The following is a 25,358-nucleotide window of genomic DNA, read 5'->3' on the forward strand; positions in this document are numbered from 1 at the left end:
TTCTCAGCCCCCTTCACTTCCCCACCCCCAGAAGGACCTGGTGCATCTAATTCTTGAGATTTCCATGGTTTTCAGGCTCAAACTGGCATATTCCTTGACCTTCTCTCTCAGGCACTTACCTCTCCTGCTAAATCAAAAGACACTTCCACCACTTTCTTTCCGGTTTCCAAAATGTCATCTTTTCTACACTCGAGTCTATCTCATTCTTTTTGTCTCTCTATATGGATTCACACACACACACACACACGCGCGCGCGCACACACACACACACACACACACACACACCAACACTCATTTCAATAGGGTTTCAGGAAAGAATGCACATTCAGTTGATCATGTTTCAACAAAGAATTCATTTCAAATACTAAAGGCTTCAAAATGCTTGAGATCCTATAAAAAGAGATTCAGTTGAGAGGATGAGGTTGACTACATCAGAGAGAAAAAACAAAATTTTTTTAAAGCCAGAGATCAAATTCAAGCCAGAGAAAACACAGTTTTTAATAACAAAGAAAGTATATCACATGTAAATTAATAACTTTGGCCATATTTGAAAAGATTTATTAATATTTATAAATCTAAAGAATCCTGGCCGGACGCGGTGGCTCATGCCTGTAATCCTAGCACTCTGGGAGGCCGAGGCAGGTGGATTGCTCGAGGTCAGGAGTTCAAGACCAGCCTCAGCAAGAGCGAGACCCCGTCTCTACTAAAAATAGAAAGAAATTATCTGGCCAACTAAAAAATATATATAGAAAAAAAAATTAGCCGGGCATGGTGGCTCATGCCTGTAGTCCCAGCTACTCGGGAGGCTGAGGCAGGAGGATCGCTTAAGCCCGGGAGTCTGAGGTTGCTGTGAGCTAGGCTGATGCCACGGCACTCACTCTAGCCCGGGCAACGCAGCAAGACTCTGTCTCAAAAAAAAAAAAAAAAAAAAAAAAAATCCTAAAGAAAATAATTATATTCTCCTAAATAGAAATTCAAGAATATGCCATAAAATTATTGAAATCAATATAAAAGAATAGTGAAAAGAAAGTATTCAATTTTCTCCTGCTTAATCATAAAAAGTGGGGAACTATAAAGGACTTCTCTGTTAGCCTCAAGTATTTGATGAATAAAAATGTCCTATGTACCTATACAACCTGCACTGTACCTGCCAGAGCACAGCACAGTTCCCTTAAGGGTTAGTTTGTTTTGACACTTTCTTTACATTCTGTGGGACAGAGACCCTGCACCATTCAGCATGGGATCCATAGCTTAACATGGAAAAGTCTGAATTTAATAATTCCAAAACACTGTACAACACTGTATCCTGGGGAAGCAAATAAATCTATACAAACAGAAATTTTGGGTGCAGATTGCATAATTCAAGTTTTTGCTTTCTTTTTTTTTGAAACAGAGTCTCACTCTGTGGCCTGGGCCAGTGTACAGTGGTGTCATCACAGCCCACTGCAACCTCAGACTACTGGGCTCCAGCGATTCTCCTGCCTCAGCCTCCTGAGTCGGTGGGACTACAGGCGTGCACCACTACACCTGGCTAATTTTTCTATTTTTTGTAGAGACAGCATCTCGCTCTTTCTCAGGATGGTCTTGAACTCCTGGCCTCAAACAATTCTCCCACCTCAGCCTCCCAGAGTGCAAAGATTACAGGTGTGAGCCAAATTTTTGCATTCTGAACATGTCAAAAATACTATCACATACAAAAATGACCTAAAGCACAGTTTTGCTGTCTACACATTTCTCCATAAAAATGGAAGTCTGCAAAAAATCATAAATTATGGAAGAGATCTGAGTTGTAATAGCTTATCAACAATTTACTACATTAAAAAGATTAGTATAGCACTTTGATCTAAAAATTTTAGAACTACATTATGAAACCTAGGCTGTTAGTTCCTCTACTTGCTATAAATTATTTTGGTTTTATCCAAAGTGGGTTATGTGTCCAAACCTAACAAATATTAAATTACAAACTTCCTCCATTAAAAACCCTAATATTTTACACTTCTAATAGAAAGCAGCCTATAAATATATAAAGCTAAAATTTCAAAATGTAAAAAATCCTTTATTCACAGGAAGGAAAAACTCTTTCATAAGGAAGAATGTCATTTACAAGCAAAAGGGAGTAATAATTATTAGTGACTATTCATTTCTGCAGGGACAGAAAGAACTAGAGGGAGGTTAAAAGGTGTTTTTTTTTTACATCTTGTCATGTAAAATTATGATTAAATATAACATAAATATCTCCCTATTCAGCAAAGATAAACAAGTATTCTCATAAAAATATAGCTAAGAGCTGAAAATATTTGCTGTTAGACAACTCTACTAATTTTGCACATTTTGCACTCCACATTGTTGGTCCAGCAAAGTTTTTTACCAGTGATCTAAATCAATACTGCAATTGGAAGTTTATGGAATTATAAGCATAATACATTGTATTTTTGTGATAACTTTCTGGTTTATATTGATTAATGATGGTCATTTCTAACGACTTTTCCTAAAATGTTTTTGAATACTTAAAAATTAACTCTATTACTATCAAAGAAAATTACTCTCAGTTGTCTATAGCAATTCATATCAAAAGCACACCTAATTTTGTTTAATGGACATTAAAGAAAATAGGAAAAGGGCCCAGTTCTATTAAAGTGTGTATTCCCGTTAGTGGGAAGTGTAAAATTTTGCTTATTTCAAAAATTAACCTAGAATCATTCATCCAATGTTTTTGAGCACCTACTATTTGCTAAGCACTGCTCTAGGAACTCAAGATATAGTGGTGACTGATTCAGAATGGTTCCTATACTTATATGGCTTACTGTTAATATTTGAGGGTATTGGGGGAACAGACAATAAATGTGAAAAGAAAAAGATGATTTCAGATAGTGACAAGTCCTGTGAAAAAAAGAAAAGAAAAGGAAAAAAACAGCAGGCAATGGGAAGGGCCACTTTAGATTGGGTGGTCAAGGTTGCTGTGGTGGTCATCAGTGTTGTTCACTAAATACTTCTAGTTGTCCTAAGCACCAGCAGTATTGCACTTGTAAAGGAAAATCAAAACCTCAGGACCCTCCAACTCCTTATGCCAAAAGGGAAGGTCAAGCCCAGATGCTGAGTCATGCAACACCCTCTTGCAAATGAACAGCTGTTACTAACACTACCGGCCAGATTGCCACAGAAAGGTAAAAGGCTTCAGGCATCCCATAAGGACACTGTTTGCTGGCCTCTCATCAATGAGGACATGCAAATTGTAACTTCTGGGTCTGCAGGCTAACTCTAGCTCAGTTCAGCAGTTCCTCAAAAAGAAAATAGAGTTGCCACGTGACCACAGCAATTCCACTTCTATATATATGCCCAAAAGAACTGAAAATATATGTCCACACAGAAACAGGTACATGTATATTCACAGCATTATTATTCATAATAGCCAAAAAGTGGGAAAAACTCAAGTGTCCATCAACTGATGAATGGATAAACAAAATGTTTTACATCTGATGGAATATTATTGACACAATGAAACATTATTCAGCCATAAAAAGGAATGAAATAGTGATACATGCTACAACATGGATGAACCTTGAAAACGTTCTAAGTAAAAGAAACCAGACACAAAAAGCCATATATTATATGATTTCACACATATGAAATGTCCAGAATAGACAAATCCAGAGACAGATAGTAGAATAGTGAGTGCCAGGGGCTGGGGTGAGAAGAGAATGGGAGACGACTGATATTGCATCTGGGGTTTCTTTTGGGGGCAGTGAAAATGTTCTAAAATCAGATACTAGTAACAGCTGCAAAACCTTGTAAATATACTAGAAACCACTGAACTGTATATTTAAAGAAAAAAGTCACTGGAGCCAATTTACATGTCACTTTGTTCGAGTGTGGAGTCAGCAGAGGATTATTTTTGTAGCTTCTATTTAAAATTATCAATTTACAAAGAATTTTCAATGATTCCTGATTTTTCCTTGTGTCTCCCCTTCCTTTGAGACTTTCCCCCACCCTCTAGGAAAGTTTTCATCATTGTTACTGTTACTATTAACTTTTAAAAGTATCTGTTATGGACATTTTTCAAGCATACAAAAGTAGAGAGAATTATATAAGCCTTTTGTGCTACAATAATTCATTAACATGTGCCATGTATTTTAAATCTAAATTATTTTCCTGAAATTGCCAAGACCCAGGCCACAGCCTGAGGCATGGCTAATCACTCAAACCTGCCAGGATGGTGCTGGGCCAGTCATGTAACGCTTTCAGGCTAACTTTGGGTGAATTCTGGCAAACTATTTCCGTCACTCACAATGACATTTCTCAAATTTCCCCTTCGCTATCTTTGAAGATAGGATGGGCAAGGTAACTAGTGACCATTACATCACCTAAGGAGCAGAGTTCCATAAAAAAGGAAGAGAAAGAAGAGTGAAAACAATGCACTTCGTTAGACTGTTTCAGCTTTTGTCCTTTCTCACAATAAAGTGCCCTTCTCCTAAGTGATATAATGTCTAGTTAAAGGGTAAGGCTTGATAAAGTATAAAATCCATCCCATATACACTAAAACATACTCAGAATGTAGAGTACAAATATTTAAAATGTAAGGTAATTGAATATATTTAGTTATACTTTACTAGTGTGTTGCTCTTCCAAATGTAAACTATATTTTTAAAATAATAACCAGTTTACTGCCTTGAAGCAGTTCTCAGGCCACAGTGCAGGGACAGAGAATCCAAAAGGAGCCTGAGGACTGAGTTGCAGAGACAGAGACCAGAGACTGAAGTGGCCAATTTTCAGTTTAGCCTTTTTTCAGAGAATTCAGATTTTTCAAAGCCAATTATTTTCTATGATTCATACTTCAGATTCTTTTCCTTTCCTATTATTTACAATATTTAGGATAATTCTATGAAATGGTACCTACTTAAGAATACTGACTCACAATAGTATAGCCACCTAACATTTTCTACTCTGTTCAAGATCAAATTTTATAAAAATATTCTCTTTAAAATGTAATTCTAACAGCAGCAATTAAGAATATAATTCTTGACTGTATCTGATAATCTGAGACTGAGAAAATTATGTGTATTTAGAAAATTTGACTGAACACACTTTAAAAACACAGAACTTTGTGTGTTATCCCCACGGCAAACTGAGAAGACAGAACACTAACACCACTGGGAATCCAGCCACCTGGGGAAGGGCCATGTCATGCAGTGGCAGAAGCAAATAAAGAACACGGACCAGACTCTGCTGAACACCCTGTCAACAGTGCCAGCCCAGGGAGGCTTCCCTGTCACTTCCCAGATGTCCGTCCTCCTTTAAAACCCATCTGCCATGCACCTTGAGTTTGTGAAACTGGTAGAGAATTATGAACCTATGTTAAAGAGGAATTAAAGAAACCTGTGGAAATTATCACAACTGCCTACATCCTAGGATCACTATGAAGCCTCAAAATGCTTGTATGAGAAATACAGTTAGTGAGGAGTGAACACAGATATTGTCCAGTAGTGGCTGAAGCCACAGTAAATCTTGCAGCTCAAGGACTTCTTCCCAGGGCAAAGGAAGTAAGTCATAATCTTCTAGAGCTCAGCTCAAAGACTTTGAGTCTCCTCCTCTGGATGGCCATACCCACTGAACAACCTGTAGGTGGAAATGCCACCCCCAATCTGAAGGGACAGGAAGAATCATCTGAAACCCAGATAAAGGCCAGGGAAAAGAGGGGGCTAGCCAGAGAGCAGGGCAGAGCCTGGAAGACTTTCTGAGGTTGTCTCATCATGGACTGCAGATGTGACCCCAAGATGGCTGGTCTGACTGCCCTAGGGAAAGGCTTCCAAGCTTTTCTGATTTTCGTACAGGATTACAAGGAATCCAGAGCACTGAGGGCAGAAGGGGCAGGAACAACACGCTGCTGCTTTTCAGTCCAATTACTGGAATGCCCAGACATTCAAACTGGATGTCAGCCTATCTGCTGAATATTACCTACCTCGAGATATGGTACGTATTTACCTGTGATTATAGCTATATCTGAGCCCATCAGGGAACATCAGTCAATGGTACCTTTGCCATCCATCTTACCTAGCAACACAGTAGCATTTCCAAGGAACCTGAAAAGACTTAAGGCTTTCTTCCAGGATACACTTATTTTTCAGGTTGTGTTTTTTCCCCCCAGGTTGTTTTGATTATCGTCTTTTTTTCCCTAGGAAACTTAATTGATCTGATTCTTGAAAGAGAATTTCTGAGATTTAGAGCTAAAGGTCCCAGGGTACACCATCTTCTATAATCTATTCCAAAAAGAAATATTTAAAAAGAAAGCATGAATACCACTTAGAAAAATAAAAAATTTGAAATGCGAAACATTTAAAAAAGTGTAACTTTTAAAACTTAGAGCTTAGATCCATCCCCAGAGATTCTGGTTTAATGTTTTTATAAAACAAAATTTAAAAAGCAATTTAGATGCTCACTCATGACTGACAATCAGTATGCTAAATATTATTTCTTCCTAATGTGACTTGTGTAGCACTGTCACCTAAAATCCCAAAGAATTCTTTTAAAACAATACGGTACAAATACTACTGTAACTAAGGCTTACAATAGTACATTTTTAATCAGCATTTGTCTAAAAATGCAGATGAACCAAGAAAAAGTCCAACTTTATGTTAGACTGCTGGTCGTTTGGCTTTTAAGTAACTTGAAAGTAACTGGGACTGGCCGGGCGTGGTGGCTCACACCTGTAATCCTAGCCCTCTGGGAGGCCAAGGTGGGTGGATCGCTCAAGGTCAGGAGTTTGAGACCAGCCTGAGCGAGACTTCGTCTCTACTAAAAATAGAAATAAAAATTATCTGGACAACTAAAAATATATATAGAAAAAAAATTAGCCGGGCATGGTGGTGCATGCCTGTAGTCCCAGCTACTTGGGAGGCTGAGGCAGTAGGATCACTTAAGCCCAGGAGTTTGAGGTTGCTGAGAGCTAGGCTGATGCCAGGGCACTCACTTTAGCCTGGGCAACAAAGTGAGACTCTGTCTCAAAAAAAAAAAAAAAGAGTAACTAGGACTAAAACTAGTTTTATTTGAATAGTCCTTAAAAAAATAAAATTTATCTTTCAAATGATTCAAATGGCAGTTTCTTGCCTGAAACAAACCAACATGAATATTAATGACAAGTAAGAGGCTTCTTAAGATTGTGTAGAACATGTATGTGAAGAGTGGTAAATAAGTAGGTATTTCAAAATAAACATTTCAGGTATGTTGATATTAAGTGATATTAAACTTGGTATTTCCAAACATATAAGAGAAATGATAAATTATAAGTACAGTAGAAAAAAATTACTTTAGACTTTATAGTCTAAATTGAATTTATCCAGTAGAATACATTATTAGTCTATAATTTAAAAGGACAACATCTCTAATGGTAAATACACCTCCTCCCAAAACCTATTAAATTTGTCATCAATGGAAACCCCAAATAAATTATTCTTATTTTTTGACTGGGCAGTTAAAATAGGCATATTTTATATTAATTGGGGAAGTGCCCCATGTCAAAATTCAATTGAAAATTAAGGACTTGCTCTCTCAAACAGCATTTTTCAGATGCACTTTTGAGATAGAAAAAACAAACAATAAGTAAATCAAGAATCTACAAAAAGAGAAAAGTAAAAAATTCATAATAGGTTTCAAGTTGAGAGAGCTTCTCTATACTTAGCCTTCGTTAAAAAATTTTTAAAAATCTTTCCATAGCTATCAAATATGAGAAAATCATTTAATAACCCACTGGAACATTGCTATTGATGGCTGTCAGGATGCTCTGGATCTGTGGATGCTATAACTCACTTGGTCTGTTACTCTCTTCACCACATGCTTCTCATGAAAGGGTATTTTATTTTAGATGACAGTGCACACCTAATGGAATTCTGAAGCCTTAGCATTTACTGCAGCTTTCAAGTAATTGGCTATTTCAATCTAAATTGAATTTATCCAGTAGAAGGTATGTTAAAAGATTCCTCAAGACAATGACTTCCCCTTTGAAGACAAGAATGCTTTAATGTTGGAGTTAATTCCAAGTGTTTTCAAACATTTTCCTCCATTACATAAGTATTAAAATAAAGATCATAGGTCTCCCCACCTCCACTGTTCCTGCCTCAAGTTATCTTTATAACGTGAGCTACCATAGTGACAGCAAGAAAATGAGCCAATTATCCACACTTATTCTTAGATTGCCAGCTATCATCACCAGTGAAATTGGAATTAACCAGAATTTTATATATGGAATGTTTTGATTACCAGGAGTTTCCTAATATCCCTGCCTTTCCACCTTCTGCTTTTGTAGGTAGAATGAGCATAGTTTTTACATTTTGTTAATATTACACATACTTTTGCAGACTTATAAAGATACATTGGGAAGATGAAGGCATATCAGTACAAAGACCCAAGAGGTTGAGGGGTTTTAGGGAGACAGACTAGCATAACATACTACAGGTTTGGTAGTCATCATACACATGGATTGAAAACAATTTGATTATGTCTGTGTGAACTTGGGTACCAGCAATTTAACTGCATCTCTTCCCTTATTGTAAAATTGTTATAACAACATTCCCTTCATGATGCTGTTGTGAAGACTAAATGGAAAATATACATTGCCTAGTATGGAAGATGCTCAATGATGGACATCTTTAAAAAAAGACGGTAGTGCCACAGGCACTGTTTGTGATAAAACCTAGCTTGCTAGAAACTGCTTGCAAAGTGGACTTGCAAAGTGATCTAATGTGCATAGTCAAAGTAAAATGTATATAAGTCAGATTCTCTTGCTATAAAGCATAGTATCTAACTGAATTTTTTAAATAGTATTTTTAATCCCACTTATGAGAATGTGAGCTCTCAACAGAAATCCATTGAAAAATATTTATATATCTTGCTTTTATGTCCATATGATAAATGCTTAAACTAAGAAGATCCTACATTCTTTGAAGTATATTTTAAATTTATTTAACATACAAGCTGACCAAACTGGAAAAAAAAGCACTAAAACTTTTAAATGGGTCTATGTTTCACTTAAATGCTCAGATAATATCTGGAGAACATAATATATGTTTGATATTTAATACAGGTCTACTTTTTAACAGAGTGCTGTAAAAAATTAACATAAGAAAGCTGCTTTTAGGCTGGGAGTGGTGGCTCATGCCTGTAATCCTAGCACTCTCGGAGGCTGAGATAGGTGGATTGCTAGAGGTCAGGAGTTCGAGACCAGCCTGAGCAAGAGCGAGACCTTTCTACTAAAAATAGAAAGAAATGATCTGGATAACTAAAAATATATAGAAAAAATTAGCTGGGCATGGTGGCACCTGCCTGTAGCCCCAGCTCCTCAGGAGGCTAAAGCAGTAGGTTTGCTTGAGCCCAGGAGTTTGAGGTTGCTGTGAGCCAGGCTGATGCCAGGACACTGTAGCCAGGGCAACAGAGTGAGACTCTGTCTCAAAAAAAAAAAAAAAAAAAAAGAAAGTTGTTTTTAAAAACCCGCAGGTGGTTAATATGGTAAAATCTCAAAGGTACAAATTAGAATAAATTTTAAATCATCAGTGGTAACACCTCACAAGTAATCTTAACTCAAATACAATGTATCTTACTTCAGATTCTGTTCCACAGTACCCTGGACTTACTCTCTTCTGTTACACTTTATTGTGCTTCCTTCAGTAATTGTGTTACTCTGAAGTATAAACTCTGCAATGGCAAGAACTCTCTTATCTTGTTCTCCTCAGCACCTACCAAGTGTATGGCACATAGCAGAGTTCCAATAAATAACAATGTATTAATAAATGAAGTTAAGACATTAAAATTGCATATATTCTACTTGTACATAAATGCAATTTTTAATGTGATTTTATGAAACATTTAATTATGAAGCAACTTGAACTATAAAAGCATTTATTTAAAATAAAACTAGCTTACCTACTATACTTATTATTCAGTTTAAAAAATAAAACTTTGTGTACAAGTTTTCAGCAACACATTTTCCAACTAATGTATAAGATAATGTGATCTGGAAGTATATCACTCTCATCTCTGAAGAACATATAGGTAAGAGTCTACATGACTCCTTTAAAACTCTAATGCAACAGTATTCTATTACCCTCATCATTTCTCTTTTTAATTTTACATAAAGGTAGACAAACTTTTAGCCATTTACAGAGCAAACACGATGGACAATTGCTGATGTTACCAACTTTAAGTGAAATCTGCCACATACCCAGTGCAAATGTAACTTTCCAATGACTTAATAGTGCGAATAAATTACTTCAGTGTTTGCACATAAGGGTATTTCTACTGCTATCTGATCAAACACATTTAAAAGATCTTACCCTGCACCTTAATTGTGAAAATACATTCCAAGATGCTAAATTTCCCTTAAAAGAAACCTGAGTTAGGCCGGGTGCGGTGGCTCACGCCTGTAATCCTAGCACTCTGGGAGGCTGAGGCGGGTGGATTGCTCAAGGTCGGGAGTTCGAGACCAGCCTGAGCAAGACCCCATCTCTACTAAAAATAGAAAGAAATTATCTGGCCAACTAAAATATATATATATCACAAAAACATTAGCCGGGCATGGTGGCGCATGCCTGTAGTCCCAGCTACTGGGGAGGCTGAGGCAGTAGGATCGCTTAAGCCCAGGAGTTTGAGGTTGCTGTGAGCTAGGCTGATGCCACGGCACTCACTCTACCCGGGCAACAAAGTGAGACTCTGGCTCAAAAAAAAAAAAAAAAAAAGAAACCTGAGTTAAAAATCAGAATACTACTCTGAAATAGAAAATATACAAAAAAGAAAGATTAACTAAATATCTAAATAATTTGTTGAATTGAGTTAAATATCTAATTTGCTAAATTTCCCTCCTAAAATATGTAATGGATTATACAAATACTAAAAAAAATTCCAAATAATTTTTATTTTATAGACTATTTCTTTCCATTTGTAACTAATTTTGATATTAAAGCTTATATAGCATTTTCACAATACAAACTAAATAACTTTTTATGAATTTCCTACAGAAAAAACATAACAGCAGGTACCCACACACACATAAGCTCTTTCTTTAAAGCAATAATTCATTTCTGTATATGTTTTAAAAATTAAAGTTAAGCCGTGATTACTCAAAAAGACTATTTTATTGAGTATTTAGATTTAGAGTCTTATCTCCCTCCCATTATCTTCATTTCTATCATTTACCTCTTATTCCAGGGATTCTCAAACTTTCATGTGACATGGATCACATTCTCTCTCAAAACATCTGATTCACCCACTTCTCTTCTGTGTGTGTGTTTTTCTGTTTGTCATGCAATGGGAGGGGATGAGGGGTGTGCTACAAGGAGGTGAACCTTCCATAACTTAAAGGAGGACTGCTATGCTTTTAAGATGATAATACATAAGGGTTTTAAGTGAGATAATGTATGCAAATAATTGCACAGTTGCTGACATAAAGTAGATGGACAATACCGGATATTAATACATATCATTATAACTCATCTGTGTTATAAAATTGTAGACACCAAAACATTTCAAAAACCAAGACTACTGGGGGGCAAAACACTGATAATCTGCAGTGCAACCTCTGCACAGAGTCTCTGCACCAAAGCAGATTCATACTTGTTTTGAAATCTGACAGTGGTACTGCAAGTAACTAACTCAAAGTTATTACATGACAGATACAGGTAGACACTGAACTCAAATCAATTACTTTTTACGTCTTGTGAAAATTCCTAGTAAAAATGTTGGTAAGGGATTAAGGACGATCAAATGAAGAGGTGACAAAGATTTTCTTTATTCAAAAAGTCTGTTTCAAACAAATATAAAACATACAACCTGAAACAATTACAGACAGGGTGACAGATGTGGGGGGAAATATTAATTTAAAACTAATGGTTAAAATAAGAACTCTCACAATGTGTATTTCAGATATTTGTATTATTTGTCAAAGATTGAGTCATGATAAAAAACATTAAAATTGCTTCAGGTAAACAAGCCCTCAGGAGTGTAAGCAATGCTTATTTTCCAACATTCTGAGATAACTACTGTGCAAAAGCAGAGATTCAGATGTATGTTATGAGAGTTAAATACAAATTAATAAGACAAGGTATATCGTATGTGAATATGTCATACCATAATTTCAGATCTCATCCCTTTCCACACTAGTTTAATTACTATTTTCCTGAATTAGATTTGACTCATAAACCATTTTGAGTACCTTCTATGTATGTGACAGTCCATTTTCTTCTTCCTTCTATTCTTAATATGACTTATAAAAAAATAATAAGAGCACACTGGGAAAAGCAAAGCAGAAACAAAGCAAACTAAACACAGAAACTGTCTAACTTCTATCATAGGAAACAACAGTCAAAATCAATGATCAATGAGGTTTTAGATTATTAATGAATTTCATTTAAATCCATGCTTTGGGCACATGAGGTTTCAAAACCTAAGGTACATGGTACTTGAGCTCCAAATACTAAAACTACCATTTCTAATAGGCAACTTTTATACTGACAGCTTTTAAAAAATAGTGATGGGCATGCATTACACATGTTCCTTCTCCTACTAGAATGAAGAAAAAACAAATAAATTTAGAAAGAATTCTTAAGGTTAGACTGTCAATGGGAACACAAGACAGCCTATATCAGAACACAGTACGGAAATACCTTTATTGAGACTACAGGTTGAGGATCTGTGTTTCCTAAATCAACTTGAAAATAATGTATTGTAAGAAGGAGCTCAACTTGTGTTTACCTATCTTTGCTGTGCTCATTATGAGCCAGGCACTGTTTCAAGTGCTTTAAAAATGATACCTCATCTAATCTTCACAATAACCCTATGAGTTTGCTGCAATTACTATCCCCCTTGTTTTTCATATAAGGAAACTGAGACAAGGCATGGCAAGTTAAAGTGATTTGCCCAAGGTCACTGTGCTAGTAAAGGACAGAGGAGAGATTCAAACCTGAGCTGTTGTGTCTCAAAGTCTGTGCTCTTCATCATTTTGCCATGCTACCTCCAATGACAAAGGAAAAAAAAAAAAAGCCAAATGAACAAAAAAACCCTTATCATCCTGTAAAAAAAATTAAATGTTAAATCCACGTTAAGGTTTGCAAACAGTGAAAAGTTTTTAACTATCAAGGATAAGACTATTTTCTCCATTTTTTTTTTCAGACACAGCCTCTTTGCTTAAATGTAATGATGGTCTCTGTGTAGAATTCAATTGAAGGACAAGGAAGACAAAGACAATCTGACATCAGAACATTAGGGCTTTAAGTAAGCAAGTTAGAGCAGCATTTCATACTTCTATTACAAATGTTAAAATTCTTAGTTCGCTCCAATTAGTGTCTCAATTAAGGTATGCCAAAGGGTATGAATGCCCGTATTATACATTATCTGAACAACCCTAAAAAGAAAAAAGGGGGGGTTACAAAAGGGTAAGAGTTCAAACAAACATACATCATTTACTGAAGCATGCAAGATGATATCTATTCAAAGCACCAACATAAGCACATCCTAGGAATGTTTAGTATGAACTAAAGAGCTAAATTTTAACATTTTAATTGATTTTTCTTTGTAAAGCTGGAAGGACATGTATGCTTATTTAAATACCTCACAAATGGTAATTGCAAAAATAAGGTGCTCAATTTGGAGAATGTAAAAGGGAGATTCAGTTTTCACATCTGCAATTTCTACAGAAAACAAAGACATTGTAAAATAGAGAAATCCTCTTAATCACATACTTAAATAAGAAAAATATTTTCATTCTGTCATAATTACAAACTATATCTTCTGATCTGATTCTGTATCCTGGTCATCTTATAAAGATGAGTCAACCAAAAATAACAACTGTAACGTAATCTGCATCAGTCAAAGACAAGTAAAATAATATGCCTGTACAGAAAATCATATTTTATCTCCTGCCTGTACAAATCAGACATTCAGAAGAATTACAAATATGACCTTGCCTACCAGAAAGCACTCAAACCTTTAAACTTTTAAAGTACAACCAACATTCTCTCTCTGATAACTTGAAACCATTAATTAGAACCAATGACCCCAAAATCTGAAAAGTTTACACATCCCATTATTAGTAAGCTGATACTACTCTGCTTCTCAGTTTAAAAGTAAACAAGTAAACATTAATTTTCTGCCTGTGGACAAACAAATTAGATTATTTTTAAGAATTCTCTTGCCTCATGAGACACAGCTGACTGTGGGGTGCAGAATGCCACAGTGAGGCAGAGCAAGGACTCAGGACCTCCCTAAAAACCCAGCCTGCCTGTAGAATGCCCGCTCCTTGAGGGGGGCCACCTGGGCATCACTTCCAACCTCACAAACATCCTTATTACCAGGGACAATGTTTACACTTTGTATGACATAGGGTACTACATACTCTGCATAGGACACTGGGGACTGTGTACACACTGCATCTGACAGTGGGTGCTGGGTACACAGCTTATGTGACAAGGATACTACATACACACCAAATATGACATCAGGTACTACAGACACACTATATGTGACACCAGGTACTGTGCTAGGTACACACTGTATGACACTGAGTATTGCATACATACTGTACATGACAGCAGGGTACCTTGTACACACTGCATAGAGCACCAGGTACCGCATACACAGTGTATATGACACTAGGTAGTGCATGCACACTGGTACTCTATGTATACAGCATAGAGCACCAGGTACCGCATACACAGTGTATATGACACTGGGTACTGCATGCACACTGGTACTCTATGTATACAGCATAGAACACCAGGTGCTACACATACACTGTATATAACACTGGTTATGTACACTGGGTACACAGCAGAAGTGACAAGGATACTGTATACACCATATATGACAACAGTTATTACATATACAGTGTATAGGATAGTGGGTCCGCATACACACCGTATATGACACTGGGAACTGGGTACACAGCAAAAGTGACAAGGATACTGTGTACACACTGTATATAACACCAAGTACTATGTACACATTGTATGTGATGTCAGATGCTATGTATATAATGTACATGACACCGAGTACTGTGTACCCAGCATGACAAAGATACTGCATACACAGCAGTCCTATGTATATACTATATACGATACATTGTGTACTGCGTACTCAGCATGACAGGGATACCATCTACACGTTATATGACACTTGGTACTATGTACATACCCCATGACACCAAGTACTACGTATATACTCTATTTATGACACTGAGTACCGTATGCACAGCATAAGTGACAAGAATACTCCCTACACACCATGTATGACATGCGGTACTATGTATACACCATTGTATATGACACCAAGTACTTCGTATACACTGTATGAGACAACAGGTAGTGCCTGCATACACAGCGTGACAAGGACAGTGTGTACACACAGTACAGAACACTAGGTACTATGTACACACTGTATATGGCATTGGGTACTGTGTAATACTCTATATGACACTCGGTACTGCATACACAGCTTAAGGACAAGGATGCCGTGTACACACAGCATGACTCTGAGTACACACCACATACAACCCCGCATAGGACGCCGTGTAAAACACCAGGTGCTGTGCACACACCGCAAAGCGCCTCCACAGCCTGGCTCTGAAGAAAAGCTCGAGGGAGGACAGAGCAAAGGACAGTTTGCGGCCGGGCCGCCCTCAAGGAGCCCCCTGGTCCCAGCGCGGCCCGACAGCTTCTCCCCAGAGCTCCGGCGGGAGGAGGGCGGCGGATCCCACGGGACAATCCCGGAGGCCCGCGAGGACCCGTTGAGGCAGCGGCGGCCTCACTCCCGGGGTCGCCCGCAGTCCCCCGGACACGCACGGACCCCCGCCTGGCCTCGGCCCGACACTGCGCCGCGGCTCCCACCGCCCACGGCGCCCGGAGACCGCGAAGTGTCCTCTCCTCTCCGCCGTCCACACGCCGGGCCCGCGCTGCCGCCGGCCCCACCGCACACGGCCCGAGGCCTGGCGGGGCGGGCGGCGCAGGGCCCGGCGGACGTGCTCACGCGACTCCGCGGCTTCCCGGCCCGACCAGGCCCCGCGCCGTCCTCCCGGGCCTCCGCCCCGCGCCGCCGAGCTTTCCCCAGCATTATCCTCCGGCTCCGCCGCCGCCGCGCCCGGCCCTCCCTCCGGAGCCGCCGGTTCCCGCCGTCCGGCGCCTCTGGGGCCTGAGCCGGCGCCGGGCGGGCGCGGGGGGCGCCATGTTGGCCGCGCGCCCGCACTTCCTGTGTGTCCTCGCGAGCGGCGGCCGCGTCCAGGCGGGAAGTTCGGCGCCGTCGCCGGGAAAGTTGGCGTCCCCGCGGGCCGCCCGTCCCTGCCGCCCAGCCGCCCGGCCGGGCTGTGCCCGCCAGAGCCCCGCGCGCCGCTCCTACCTGCGCTCTGTCCCGGCTCCCGCGCGCAGCCCGCAGCCGCTTCAGCGCGTTCCCGCGCAGCCGCACACGCCCTCCGTCCGCACGCGCGCCGAGGGGCAGCCGGCTCCGCGGTCCCAGCGCCGCTGGTTCTGCGGCCTCAAAACCGGCCACCTGGTTCTAGCATCTTTTAATCCGTCGTCAGGAGGAATTGCAGACAGGTGCTGCACTCCCGTTCCATGCACAGGCAAACAGCACCTCAACAAGAACGGGACCAGCCCTTGCCAATTTGGCAAGAGCACCGCAAATTTGCGTTCCAAGTAGATTGTCTATCAGTCAGTCAGTCTGCATCTGACATCTAATGGGAGGAGATCCCGCACACCCGTGGTTTAAGAAAGTATCAGTGATAGGCATACTTTTATAATGCTTGCATATTTTCCCTCTTGTCCTTTCTCCCAGGAGTTTGGAAGAAAGACGTTTCGGCTAAGACGTCTTGCTCTCGTCATCAGTGGGCACCTGCACCTATACTTAGTTTCAGTTACCAGCAGTCAAGTGAGGTCTGAAAATAGGCGAGTACAGTACAGTAAGTTATTTTGAGAGAGACCACAGTCACATAACTTTTGTTATAGTATTTTGTTATAATGCTTCCATTTTATTATTATTGTTGTAAATCTCTTATTGTGCCTAATCTATGAATTAAACTTTATCATAAACATGTATGTGTAGGAAAAAATCATAGTATAAGTAAGGTTTGATAGTATCCTGGTTTCAGGCGTCCACAGGGGGTCTTGGAACCCCCACAGCTTAAGGGGGGACCACTATACCTGAGAATCATCAGAAAGAGACTGTTCTAGAAATTTTGGGAATCTAATCCAATTTATCAATTAGCTTTCATTGCTGGTCTCTAAGATTAAGTTAGAACTTAGAAACAGGTGGTACTTGAATAGGTCTAAGATGTACATCAGTCAAACATGATCTTTCAAACCATTCACAGCCCTTGTTCTCATACATCCCAGAGTTTTTGTCTATCTCAAAGACCATCACAAAATAATTTTAACTTATTTTGATTTTAAGGATAAATATATGCCATTAAAATTTAGTAGAGAGGTTAAAGAATGTGAGAAGAAAAGCAAGCCATAACTGGTGTGAACATTGGACTTCCAACAATGAAAAGCTTTAAGTGAATCGCCTTTTTTTTTTTAAGTCTGGTACTTAATTTATAAAATAGAGGACTGTATGGTTCTATATATTAATATTTCACAGAGACCACTCGAGTAAGACAGCATCATATATGTGTAGGAAAGTAGTGGCTGCATAACTGCACATTTTTCTCCTCTTATACTTTGTGGGCATCATTTCAATTTTTGTACCCACATACCATCTCTCATTCAACCTAATGTAAATTAGGTAACTTATCTGTGAATTTCTAAATGGTTTTGCCTAGCATTTAACCCTTGGCTCTATTTTCCCTTTACAATGGTTCTATTTATCTCTTTTGTCCTTCAGCTGAGTGAATGTGTGTGTGGGTCTGGTGGCCAGTGGCTGGAGGTTGGGGGGAAGTCCAGAAGACCAAAATAGTTATTTCCATGCAATCTAATTCGGATTAGGTTGAATTTATGAATTTATCTACTAGATTGTGAAGAGAGGGCAAGGGACTAAGGTGGTGAGGGGAAGGAAGGGAAAGGGAGAGTAATGGGGCATGAGGTGTGGTTTTTCATCAACTAGTCTCAGAGCCGGGACCACCTAGGGAAGGACCCCCAGGCATGGCTCTCCAAAGTCTTCCTTGCCCCAAGGAACACTCTCTCTGTTTCATAACACCTGACCAGCATACCACTTCTCCAGATTCTGCATTGAGAAATGTTATATAAATAGAGAAAGCATGGATTAGTCAACAAACTGGAGTGGAAAATTTGTCTCTGTAAAAATTAAATATATCCTTACATTACACTACACTCTTTTTACACAGTCCAAATCACTTAAGTAATACAACGGTAAAAACACAAGATTTTTTTCAAAAGCTATAAGAAAATATAGGCACCTGTTTGTAAGATTGAGCATGGAGAACAATATCCAAAGCTCTAAAGCAATGGGGAAAAAATCACACACACACAAAGACTGATAAATTTGAGTATGTAAAACTTTATAAATCCCATATGTGAAAAACAAGTATAGTCCTACTCTAAAATATGTCCATAAGAAGTTTCTTGTAATACCCTTTCTCCTACTTTCTTTGTATAATAAAGACCAACTCAAATTTCTTAGGACTTGCTAATGAGCCACGTGGGCAACTTGAGACCAAGGTGGATAATGATGAGCTAAAAGTTGTAGTGGAAACGAATCCATCTCAATGGACGCGTGAATGAGCCAGCAGCAAGGTTTGCTGTTACTGTTCCAGTGGCATTGGATCATTTGAAACAAATTGGCAAGGTAAAGAAGCTGGATAAATGGGTTCTGCATGAAGTAAATGAGTGTCAGGAGAGAAATCATCCCAAAGCTTGCTTTTCTTTGCTGTCACAACATAAAGATGAGCCATTTTTACACCATATTGTTATGTGTGATGCAAAATGTATTATTTTTGACAATTGCAAGCATTTGGCACAATGGTTGGATAAAGATGCAGTGCCAAAACACAGTCCAAAACTGAATATTCATCAAAAAAAGCTAATGATGCCTGTTTGGTGTCCAGCGCTGGTATTATCCACTACAGCTTCATGAAGCCTGGTCAGTGGATTACAGTGGATGTCTACTGTAGCCAATTGGATGAAATGATGAGGATGCTTGAAATTAAGCAGTGATATTGCTTGATAGAGACAGGCCAGTCCTCTTGCAAGACAATGCTCAACCACAAACATTGCACAAACAACACTGCTATAACTACAGAGGCTGGACTTGGAAACTCTGTCATCCACCATATTCACCAGACCTTGTACCAACTGACTACCACTTCCAGGGTTTGGACCACATCTTGCGAGGAAAAATACTCAATTCTCAACAAGCTATGGAAAACACCTTTTGAGATTTCATTGCCATTCGCTCTCCAGGCTTCTTTGTTGCTGGCATAAAGAAGCTACCATTAAGATGGCAAAACTGTGTCAGTAGTTTAGGCACATACTTTGATTAATTGTACTACTTCTTGTTTAAGATATAATAAACAATACTTTTGATTAAAAAGTCAGACATTTCATATTGAATGACTTAAATATATCTGATAAGGGATTGATACTCAGAATATGTAAAGAACTATAACTCTACAAGAAAATCAGTGAATTAAAAAATGGGCAAAGGATCTGAGTAGATATTTCTCCAAAGAAGATACACAAATTGCCAATAAGCACACAAAAAGGTGTTCAATATTACTACTTATTAGGGAAAAGCTGTCAAAACCACAATGAGGACTGGGCGCGGTGGCTCACGCCTGTAATCCTAGCCCTCTGGGAGGCCGAGGCCGGTGGATCACTCGAGGTCAGGAGTTCAAGACCAGCCTGAGCGAGACCCCGTCTCTACTAAAAATAGAAATAAATTATCTGGACAACTAAAAGTATATATAGAAAAAAAATTAGCCAGGCATGGTGGCGCATGCCTTTAGTCCCACCTACTCGGGAGGCTGAGGCAGTAGGATTGCTTAAGCCCAGGAGTTTAAGGTTGCTGTGAGCTAGGCTAACGCCACGGCACTCACTCTAGCCTCGGCAACAAAATGAGACTCTGTCTCAAAAAAAAAAAAAAAAACCACAATGAGAAGCCAGGCGCTGTGGCATGCTCCTGTAGTCCTAGCTACTCAGGAGGATTGCTTGAGCCCAGGAATTCAAGACCAGCGTAGGTAACATACCAAGACCCCATCTCAAAACACACACACACACACACACACACACACACACACACACGCACGCACGCACTATGAGATACCACTTCCTAGGCATTAGGATGGCTATTACCCAAAAAAGAGAAGATAGTAATGTTATGGAGAAACTGGAAGCTTTGTGCATTTCTGGTGGTAATGTGAGATAGCACCACTGCTGCGGAAAACAATATGACAGTAGCTCAAAACATTAACATGGCATTAATATATAATCCAACAATTCTACTTCTGAGTATATACCCAAAAGAAGTGAAAGCAAGAACTCTAACAAGTATTTGTACTCCCATGCCGGGATCCCAGCAGTGTGGGGGCAAAGTTTCCATGCTGCCCTTCCCTGCCAATCGATCGGTGTCTGCCAGTCAATCTTTGTGCAAGTGCTCTCAGCTGGGAAAAATGCCACCAGCCTGTAGGAAAGGCGAGGGGAGGGACATCGGAGGGTGCAGCCTTCCCAGTGCTCAGGAAAAGATAGGGGCAGGTCCCAGGGCCCGCGGGGTCCTTCCTTCTCCTAGGGAGACTTTGGCGGGTGGCTGTGCTGCCAGTTCCCCAGGAACAGGCTGTGTCCCTGCCCCAGCGTGCGGGCTTCCTGGAGTGCCTCTGCATTGGGCCCACAGGGGTCTGCTGAGCCCAAGGTGTGGGGCTGGATGTAGGGTTGGTTCCCGAAGACACTGGAAGCCCTGCCTGGCCGGACAGTGCTGGTCCCTCTGTCCCCACCCATGGGGGAGGGGAGGATGACCTCAGAGACTGGCAGTGGGTGAATAAGCTGTGCCCGCACCCCCACTCCCTGGGGGCCACGCTGGGTTCCACTCTGTGTCCCTGCAATGCCAAGACTTCCTAGCAGGACTCAGGCCTGGTGTGTCTTGGGGTCCTGGCACCCTGTCCTGCCTGGACTCTGGGCAGCCTGTGCCCCTCCAGGGCTGGAGCCATAAGGAGCCTGTGGTCCTTCCATAGGGGACAGCACAGCAGCCGCAAGCCAACTCAGTCTGGGAAGGGTGACTGCGGGCCTTGAGCAGCCCTGGAGGGACCCCCACTCTCTCCTGCAGACCCATAGGCCAACAGCACCCACAGGTACCCGGCAGCACCTACCGCAGAGAAATCCCCTGGAGCAGTAGGTGCCGGGGGGCCCTGGGGTCTGAAGTCACCCTCAGAGGCCTGGCGGGCAGCTCAGAGCCCACCTGTGAGCAGGGGTCTGTGCCAGCTGAGATTCTGCCCTGTGTCAGGAGCCCCCCACTCCTGTTGGAAGCTGTGTTCTTATGCAGATGGGGGGCAGATGGAGGGACCTCCCGGCAGGCCCCTGGGGCCTTTTCCCCTTTGTTCCCTGCACTGCAGTGTGTGTGTGTAGGGCCCTGTCACCCTCCCTGGAAACTACACCCCCTCCTCATTGTCATGTGGGGGCTGAGCCTAGAGACCAGCTGCCCCCCAGGTGGATGGGACATGGGGACATCTACATGGGACATGCACACTGGGGGTGTGACGGTGGGGTCCCACCAAGGCACTCGCCCTCTCCTGGGAGGATCTCGGTGCCCCCCTACCCCACTCCATGGTCAGCCTGTCGCCCTTGATGGTTTTAAGGGGCCAGAGACGTCTCCTGGGGGGCTATAGCCCTCACCCGCAGGGAGCCACTACTGTGGTGGGTAGGGGTGGACCTGCCCAGTGCTAAGTCCCTGGGGGCTTTGGGGGGCACCTGTGGCAGCATGAGCTCACCCCCATCCCCCAGCCCAGAAGGACCCTCAGCCCCCAAGAGCCTCTGCTGCTTCAGGGGCTCTTCCCAACAGGCCTGGGTGATCTGACGAGCTGGGCCCAGCATACGCTGTTGGGCTGATGGGCGCGTGTGCGCCTTGGATGCAGGCATGGGGCCAGCGGGGCCATCATGGGTGTGTGCAGATGCCCATTTGGGGCAGTGATGACCAGCGAGGGGATGCCCAGGGCCGAGGGCGGGGTGGATGGGCTGCAGTCAGGGAGGGCTTCCCGGAGGCAGTGTCCAAAGTGCCCTATGAAGGCTGTGCTGAGGAACAGCCCTACTAAGCCCCAGGCACAGGCATAGGAGATGGCCCAAGATGTGGTCCTCCAGCTAGAACAATGAGAAATAAGGCTACGGGCACCTCCCTGGGATCAGGCAGGGCCGACATGGGGAGAAAGCAGGAGAGGTGGCCCAGGCCCCTTGGGCAGGGCCTGGGGGTTCCAGGTGCATCTCGAGGAACAGTTTCCCTTTGCCCTGGGCCAGGGCTATCCTATGAGCCCAGGGCCACAGGGAAGCCGCAGCCCCCAGTCCTGGGCTACTGGGGCCTCCCAGCCTGGCTCAGCACTAGAAGGGCCTATTTGCCAGTCTGTCCCCCCCCCAGGGCTCTGATGGCAGTGCTGGGTCCCAACTTGCTTCATTCCACCTGGCCCGGGACTCAGTGGCTAGGAGCCAGTCTGTGGGTGACAGGACAGAGCCCGTCCAGGGACGGCACTGACAGATGATCTTGGGGCTGGACTTGCTTGGTGGTGGGGGCACTGTCTGGCCACCTGTCCTGGCCAGACATCATGCTGTGGGGACACTGGAATGTGCTTCTGTCTCCACCTTGGCCAGGCCCACTGAATGGGACCTCCCCCAGTGAGCCCTGTCTGCAGCCACAGAGCCTGAAGGATCAGTGTGACCCCGAGCTTCCGGCCAACACAGCCCAGGCTTGGGAGGGGGTTTCTCAGAGGGCTGGTAACTCTCTTCATCACTGTCCACAGTGCAGGCCTGTCCCCTGGGTCCTTCTGCCCCTGGCAGGCAAATCCATATATGCCCCTATGGGGCACCTGTGTCTTGCATCACCTGCTGTGGCCCTCCAGATTGGCAGGGGCACCTTGACACCCTCGGTCCCCACAAGTTTTCCACGTGGCCTATGTGCTCATCAAGTTTGCAAACTTGGGCAGCAGGGCTGCTGTGACCATGGCTTCTTGAGGTCTCGGTCACCAGCCTGGCCCTCATGCCCAACCCCTGTGTGGGTCAGGACCATCTGTGTGAGGACCGAGAGGCAAAGGGGAATTCATCAGGTCACCCCCGACTTTCAGCACAGCTAGGCCCAGGGGCTGGTGGTGGCGGGAATCTCGGTGCCATCTTCTGGCTCCCTCTGCACTGCCTTCATGTTTGACAGCTCCCTGTGGTGGTGACACAGGTCCCTGGTGGCTCCCAGCTGGCTTCCTCCCAGCTCAGCTGCCTGTGTCAGGAGAGCCGGGTCCTGGAACTCACTCACCGGCTGCCTTTGGCCACCTGCCACCCTGACGGGTCAGGTTGGCAGGATGGGGATGCTCCAGTTTGGCGGCCTGGTCACGTGTCCCCCAAAACTCCCTGGCCCGAGAGTGGAGGAGGGGCAGTTCTCTGACAGGCAGTGAGGGACTGCCCCAAGGAAGGACATGAAGACAGTCCTCCAAGGGGAGCGGAAGACACCTGCTCTCTAGACATGTCCCAGGGAGAGGGGTGCAGGGGTGTGGGTGGTGAGCCGGTGCAGCTGTGCATGTCCAGCGGGGCAGGAGCTCCTCCCTCAGCAGGGTTCAGTGACCTCTTCCCCAAGTCCCGCTGGCTGGTGGAGCCTTGGCTGGGTGACCCGTCAAGGGCGCAGCATTCCCACCTCAAGATGAGGTGGCCGGGCTCAGGCTCAGGTGACCAGTCCAAGAGGCAGCCTTCCAGGTGCTCAGGCTCAGGGAAGTCAGGGAGACCAGGGGCCCCGCCTCTGGGCCCGCGGGCTTTTCTGGTGGCCTCAGCACTCCTTTTCCAGCCCTTTCCTGCAGCCTCCAAGAGGGGCTGCCTGGAGCAGTTTGGACCGCGGTCACGTGGGATGACGACGCCATCGGCACCACTGAGTACTCACGCATAGTGTCCCTGGAGAACGACGAGGTGGGTCCGAGGACAGCGTGGTGGTGGGTTCTGCCGGTCTGCTCCTGGCGGCCACACCTGGCCTCACCGTCCACACCTTCTGCAGATCATGGTGTCCCTGCTGAATGAGTGCCCAGGGGCCATGAACTACTCCTACTCGCCACTGCTGCGCAACTTCACCAAAGCCACCAACATCCGCCTACGTTTCCTGCGCACCAACACACTGCTGGGTCACCTCATGGGCAAGGCGCTGCGGGACCCCCCAGTCATGCACCGGGTGAGCCCACCCTGTCTAGCATGTGGGGCAGCCCCTGGCGGACGGGGGGGGGAGCCGGCTCTGGGGGGCAGCCAGGACCTGAGGTCCTGGGACGCGGGTGGGTGAGCCTGGGCCCTGGCGCTCAGGGGCCTGCAGTGCAGTATTATTACGGCACCAAGGACATCAGCATCGGTGGCCGCTGCGTCTGCCATGGCAACGCAGATGTCTGCGATGCCAAGGACCCTTCGGACCCTCTCAGGAAAGGCCGTTTCAGGTGAGCCCCTACAGCTGAGGTCCCCCCAGGTGAGGCTGCTCTCAGCTGGGGCCCCCTCAGGTGAAGTCCTTTTCCGGTGAGGCCCTGTTAGCTAGGTCCCTCCAGCTGAGGCCCTGTCAGGTGAGGCCCCTTTCAGTCCTTTTCAGGTAAGGCCCCTTCAACTTTGGCCACTTTCAGGTGAGTCACCTCTCCGATGAGGCTCCTTTAGGTGAGGCCTCTCAGTGAGGCCTGCTCAGGTGAGGTCCTCTCAGTAGCTACATCAGCTACATCAGTAGCACTCACAGCTGAGGCTGCTTTCAGCTGAGGGCCCCTTTCAGGTGTGACACCTCTCAGTTGAGGCCCTTTTAAGCCGAGGCCCTTCCCAGGTGAGGCCCCTCTCAGTTGGGGACCCTGTCAGGTGATGTCCTTTTCAGCTGAGGGACGCTGTCAGCCGAGACTCTTTTCAGCTGAAGCCCTTTCAGCTGAGGGGCCTCTCAGGTGAGGGGCCTGTGAGAAGAGAAGAGGCCCCTTACAGGTGAGGCCCTTTCAGCTGAGGACTCCCCCCCAGGTGAGGCTCCTCTCAGGTGAGACCCACTCACCTGAGAACACTTTCAGTGCAGGTCCCTGTACGGTGAGTCCCCGTTAGGTGAGGCCCTTTCAGCACAGGCCCCTTTTACATGAGGCTCCTTTCTGATGAGGCCCTTAAAGGTGATCCCTCTCCCAGGTGAGACCCCTCTTAGGTGGGGCCCTTTCAGCACAGGCCCCTCCCAGGGGCCTCCCCGATTTTCTGAAAGACACAGGACAATGAGCC

At 43.7% G+C, this 25,358-nt stretch overlaps 1 long non-coding RNA gene across 1 annotated transcript in view; it reads right to left on the reverse strand.

Moving 5' to 3' along the window:
* The window catches only part of LOC123638723, a 40,439-nt gene extending 23,699 nt beyond the window's left edge, over positions 1 to 16,740 (reverse strand). The window contains exon 1 of the long non-coding RNA XR_006735486.1: positions 16,366 to 16,740. This is a non-coding gene — a long non-coding RNA (uncharacterized LOC123638723). The remainder of the gene's footprint in view (positions 1 to 16,365) is intronic.
* Positions 16,741 to 25,358: the final 8,618 nt, after the last annotated feature.

This window comes from Lemur catta, chromosome 5 (assembly GCF_020740605.2).
Source record: "Lemur catta isolate mLemCat1 chromosome 5, mLemCat1.pri, whole genome shotgun sequence".
NCBI lineage: Eukaryota > Metazoa > Chordata > Mammalia > Primates > Lemuridae > Lemur > Lemur catta.